This window comes from Ricinus communis, chromosome 9, assembly GCF_019578655.1.
Source record: "Ricinus communis isolate WT05 ecotype wild-type chromosome 9, ASM1957865v1, whole genome shotgun sequence".
In the NCBI taxonomy this organism is placed as follows: Eukaryota; Viridiplantae; Streptophyta; class Magnoliopsida; order Malpighiales; family Euphorbiaceae; genus Ricinus; species Ricinus communis.
In genome coordinates, this window is record NC_063264.1 from 24,747,998 (window position 1) to 24,754,783 (window position 6,786).

Consider the following 6,786-nt stretch of genomic DNA (forward strand, 5'->3'; position numbering starts at 1 on the left):
CTTTAAGAATATGAATGATAACGTCTCTATGAAAAATAACAAGGATATATTAGACACCTAGACACCATGCTTAATAGAAGAATCATAACAAGGCAACATATCATATAATAGACGCCATAAAAAATGCTTTAATTTTGATGCTACGTAGCTCTTCCAAATTACCTTCTAGCCTTTATTTAAATCAAAATGAGAACTTGCATAACCTTGAAAGCTTTCCTGTATTTGCATACAAAATGGTGCCCGATCTAGCAAATATAAACCTAAATTCTCAAATAGCTAGAATAAATTATCATTAGGAAGTCTATAGTTAACAAGCATCTAAGCACAATATTCAATTCCCAAAAAAGAAGAACTTGACAAATCAAATCTCTTTTCCATTGTTGCAAATCAGCATATATAAGCTCACTCATAGTAGCATCCATAGATAGAGTTTTTGGAATTAAAGACTTTGAAATGCAAGAGCCCACAAGTCAATTATCCTTCTAAAGATTTGTATGTCACCCATTGCCCACACATCAATGAATTCCTTTCTTTAGAATATACTTGGCCTTTTGAAGACTATGTCAAAAATAACTCGGCTTGTGCCCTAAATTTGCCTCAAAAAATACATGTCTTCTAACAAACTTATCCTTAAGATTTTATAGCAAAAAGAATTAGATTAAGATGTTATAATTCATAAGAAAATTATTCTAATTAAAAGGTCACCAAATTGAATAGAAAAGTTTCCATTGGATATGAAAACATTAAAAAAAGATTACATGAATGTTATTTTAAGACAAGAAGAGGAGCATGGATATGTGTTTGGTTTTAGTTTGTTGCGAGTATGTATGTGAGGTAAACAAATTTGAAATGTCTTTAAGATTTCTACTAGAGCTAATCAATACAAGGATTCATGTGTTTAGCGATGGAGAAGTGTAGTCACTAGATAGCAACAAGATAAAGACGACATGGCGACAATCATGTGCCAAATTTTGGTGCTTAAAGTAGTGACGGCTTAACGATATCATTTTAGCTATGACGAGCTAGCCATTGCTAAAGTTTGGTACTAAAGTGGTGCGAAAGTTTGCCGTATTTCTTTATAGGTCAGTTATCAGTGCTAACCTTGGCAAGTTAGTGATGGACTAAAAGTAGTCACTAGTGTAACCAAATAGCGACAGATTTTTTGGCCTCCGCTAAATTATGCTTAATATTCTAACTTCGTAACCTTATAATTTAGTAATTAATACATGTTTGTCGCTAATTTGGTTTACATAAATGGTGGTGTTGTTGTGTGTGTTATATGTAACCTTAAAATTTAATGATAGATGGCGTCTGTCACGACCCGATCTGTAAGCCCGTGACCGGCACTAAAGAATGGATAGACTTAAGGCTACCATATTCTGTAGTAAGCCTGGCTATTCTTTAACTCAAACCAAATGCAATATGGACTCTGTCCATTGGCACTTTTTCACAATTAAACTTTAGCCATCAGATACTATATTTTAAATTTTTGCCAACATAAATAGGTAAGACCTAAATTTACATGAAATTCCAAATGAGAAGTCTAAAATTTCTACTGCAGAGATTCTAGACATTTTAAAAGTCAACATACCAATAAAATCAGTTACATTGAACCCGAAGATGAAGAATTGGGCTGCTAGATAAAAAGAACTACATAAAAGCTAACAACACCTGAACAACAGTGAAATTGAGACTGTCAGTCTCGAGAGTGAGTTAAAATTATATATTCAAAAATAATCACAAATACTTTAATAACATATCTATTTAATTTAACATAAGATATTAAGTCATGCAAAAACATACGTGTCATGCCATGCTTTTATAAAATAAATTTTACATACTACGGGACGGAGTACTTCAGTAGAACCCTAATCCCCATTATTAAACATTCTTAGCCTTTCGGCTCTCTCGTTCCAATAGAACTGGCACCCAGAGAGTGAAACTCGACCAAGGTCTATAAATCCAGTCTAGTCACTTAAATTTCTAATAAAGCCGGCGCCTAGAAAGCGATACTCGACCAGGGACCTTTACTCCGACAAACTCACTCTACTTAGCCCAAAGAGTTAAACTCGACTAGGGCAAGTCCTGAATTTACCTTTTTAAAATTTACTTTTTACTATTTGTCTCAGATTCATACCGGTGTGCACACGGTCCTGATACAACCCATCATGTGGCATGTTCTACTTCCGTCTCATCCCGAGTCAACAAGCATTCACAATAACCATAATGTAGAAAACGATACATATATAAATAGTAATTAAATAAATAATTAAAATATTAAATCATTTAATCAAAATTGCCGTGAAAAACTTTAGCATGACGCACATGTGAAGCAGATATATGACTTTAACTCACAGTTCTGACGGCCTCCTAGCTCTGCTCTGATGCCTTGGATGGATCAAGCCGAACTGACGGATTTATCTAATCATGGAAACAATTCGATAAGTAAATATAAAACCCTTGGCAAATAACCCTAGGCCTAGACTCCTAGAATTATTGGAAAGCTTAAGCTCAGGAGAGTCTGGATACGCCCTCTGATCATCCATCCCTTGCTGGAACTCGTCGGAAAAGCCTAAAATTCTGGCTGCCCCTATTCTTTTCACCTCGCTGGATCTTGCAATTCCGGCAGCCTCAGGGGTGGCGATGGTCGAAAAAGGAAGCCCATAAGTTGCTGATCATTTTGAGCCTAAGAACACTGCAAATAGTCGCCAAAAAGTCCATGATCAGCGGTAAGAAACAACTGCCAATTCTAGCCATTTTCGTCGCTTCCAGCTGCAGCCACCAGAGCCATCGAGCTTGCCGACGACAGCACCACCCCTAGCCGTCGCCCGCCGCACCACAGACAAGCCTCCATCGCTATCGCCACCGATGGCCGACGCCCTCTTCTCTCTTCTTCTTCTTCTCTTTCTTTTCTTTCTTTCCTTATTGACATTTGGTCTCTGAACTTTTCTTCTTTACCATTTAGTCCCTCAATTTTTTAATTACTAACAATTTCGCCCTGTAAAATTTTTGATTAACCCTTCAACTTTTCTTTAACTTTTCAATTAAGCTCCTAACTATTTAATTTAGGCCAAAATAAAATTATTAAAAATATAGAATTACTTATTTATCCTTGCTTTTAAAAATTACCAAAATACCCTTACCAGCACATTTAATTATAAAAATACCAACCATACAAGTTTTAATTTAAAACCCTAATTTAAACAATTATATTTTCAATCCTTATTCTAAAATTAATTTTCAATTGAATCCTAACACTTAATTAACTTAATTAATCAATTTGCTAACTATTTTCCAATTAAAATCAACACCATTTGCTAATTAATATTTATCATTCCTCAACAAATTCTTTTATAAAAATATTATTTACCAATTATTTCATAACTTTCAAATATAGAATTTAATTCATATATTCATATATGAGGAAAAAATTAAGTGACCAAAAATATAAGTTATTACCCAAGGAATTTACTGAACTAATTTCTTAAAAATCAAACTAATTAGATATAGAAAAATAACTCCTTTATTTTATCTAGCATTGAAATTTTATTTTAAACCATCCCAATTAAATTAATTTAAAATAAAGTAATATTAAATAAGAACTCGTCATTAATTATTACTAATATTATTATTATTAAGAGAAAAGTTCGGGTATTATCCTCTCCCCCCTTAAGAAAATTCGTCCTCGAATTTTAAAATAAAAGGCTCACACTAAAACTGAAACTAATGAGAGTAAGAACCTCTCATTTCCAGCTCGGATTCTCGGGGTACTTTCCTCAATATAATAATTCAACCTTAAGACCTTGACTATCGGCAACACAAGGGCAAAGTTGACTAACCTCAGAATCCACGATCCTAGCTGACTGCTCCTTGGAAGTCAAATCTTCACTTACTTCCACACACCGAGATTGCAACACAAGCGAAAGATTTGAAAATACACTTTCTCAACATGGATCTACGAAATACCGGATTGACCTGCGAGAAAATCAACTCTGTCACGACCCGATCTGTGGGCCTGTGACCGGCACTAGGAAATGGGTAGGCTTAAGGCCACCAAATCCCGTAGTAAGCCTGACCATTCTCTAACTCAAACCAAATGCAATTCGGACTCTGTCCATTGGCACTTTTCCATAATTAAACTTTAGCCATCAGATACTATATTTAAAATTTTGTCTGCCAGCATAAATACGCAAGAACTGAATTTACATGAAATTACAAATGAGAAGTCTGAAATTTCTACTACGGAGATTCTAGAAATTTTAAAAGTCAACTTACCAATAAAATCAGTTACATTTACTGGAAGATAAAGGAATCGGGCTGCTAGATGAAAATAACTGCAGAAAAGCTAACAACACCTAAAAACAGTGAAATTGAGACTGTCAGTCTTGAGAGTGAGTTAAAATTATATATACAAAAATAATTATAAACACTTCAATAATACATTCATTTAAAGTCTCGAGAGTGAGTTAAAATTATATATACAAAAATAATTATAAACACTTCAATAATACATTCATTTAATTTAACATAAGATATTAAGTCATAAAAAAATATACATGTCATGCCATACTTCTATAAAATACATTTCACATACTATGGGAAAGAGTACTTCAGTAGAACCCTAATTCCCATTAATAACCAGTCTTAGCCTTTCGGCTTTATCGTTCCAATAAAACTGGTGCCTAGAGAGTGAAGCTCGACCAGGGTCCTTAAATCCAGTCTGGTCACTTAAATTTCCAATAAAGCCGGCGCCTAGAAAGCAATGCTCGACCAGGGACTTTTACTCTGGCAAACTCACTCTACTCAGCCTAGAGAGTTAAACTCGACCAGGGCAAGTCCTGAATTTACTTTTTTAAAATTTACCTTTTACTATTTTTCTCAGATTCATACCGTTGTACATGTGGTCCTGATGCAACCCATCAGGTGGCATGTTCTACTTCCGTCTCATCCCCAGTCAACAGGCATTCACAATAACCATAATATAGAAAAGGATACATATATAAATAGTAATTAAATAAATAATTAAAATCTTAAATCATTTTAATCAAAATTTTCATGAAAAACTTTAGCATGACACACATGTGAAGCAGATATATTGACTTTAACTCACAGTTCGGACGACCTCCTAGCTCTGCTCTGATGCCTCGAGTAGAGCCAGCCGAACTGACAGATTTATCTAATTATGGAAACAATTCGATCAGTAAATATAAAACCTTTGGCAATTAACCCTAGGCTAGACTCCTAGAATTACTGTCTAAGAATCTCGACTCGGAAGAATTCTACCAAAAATTCGGAAGAACCTCCCCTAAATTACAGACATCTACCCCCGTATAATGGGTCCAGGACCTGCCAGAAAACACTTCAAATATACAACGATTAATTAACGAGAGTCGGGCCACAAAAACTGTATTAATTTTTCTAACTCCGCAACACAATATTAAACACGATTATTGGCAGACAGTCCGACAATTTATTATTTTAACTAACAATCTTCAAAATATTTTTTAATATCCAATACAATAAATAAACACGTAATTTTATATCACAACCTCTAAAATCTACGGGCTAGAAAATTACTGAGACGCTTAATCTCTCGGTCGACTCGCCTCCAGTCGCCGGAGTCCGATCGACGATCTGAACGTGCCTACGGACTCAAAACAACGCGTTGATGATGATCCCAGTACCCGATCTTCCGATCTGATCCCTGATCATTCGAAGAGATTTACAGACGATCTCGGTTGTCGATTTTCAAATGAAGTCTGATCACTGCAAAACTGGTGCCATTGGAAAGCTTGAGCTCAAGAGAGTCCGGATATGCCCTTCGATCATCCATTCCTCGCCGGAAAAGCTCAAAATTCCGGCTGCCCCTATTCTTTTCACCTCGCCGAATCTTGCAATTCTGGCAGCCTCAAGGGGTGGCGATGGTCGGAAAAGAAAGCCCAGAAGTTGCTGATCATTTTGAGCCTAAGAACGCAGCAAATGGTCATTGGAAACTCCATGATCGGAGGCAAGAAACAACTGCCAATTCTAGCCATTTCCGTCGCCTGTCGTCGCTTCTAGCTGCAGCCATTGGTGCCATCGAGCTCGCCAATGACAACAGCACCCCTAGCCGCCGCTCACCGTACCACGGACGAGCCTCCATCGTTGTTGACGCTCTCCTCTCTCTTTTTCTTCTGCTTCTTCTTCTTCTTCTTCTTCTCTTTCTTTTCTTTCTTTCCTTATCGACATTTGGTCCTTGAACTTTTTTTCTTAACTATTTAGTCTCTCAACTTGTTAATTACTAACAATTTCGCCTTGTAAAATTTTCGATTAACCCAACAACTTTTCTTTAGCTTTCCAATTAAGCCCCTAACTATTTAATTTGGGCCAAAATAAAATTATTAAAAATATAGAATTACTTATTTACCCTTGCTTTTAAAAGTAAAATTATCAAAATACCCTTACCGACACATTTAATTACAAAAATACCAACCATACAAATTTTCATTTAGAACCCCAATTTAAACAATTATATTTTCAGTCTTTATTCCAAAATTAATTGTCAATTTAATCCTAACACTTAATTAACTTAATTAATCAATTTGCTAACTATTTTCCAATTAAATTCAACACCATTTGCTAATTAAAATTTATCATTCCTCAATAAAATTCTTTTACAAAAATATTATTTACCAATTCTTTCATAACTTTCAAATATAGAATTTAATTCATATATTCATATGGGAAGAAAATTAAGTGACCAAAAACATAAGTTATGGCCCAAAAATTTTACTTAATTAATTTCTT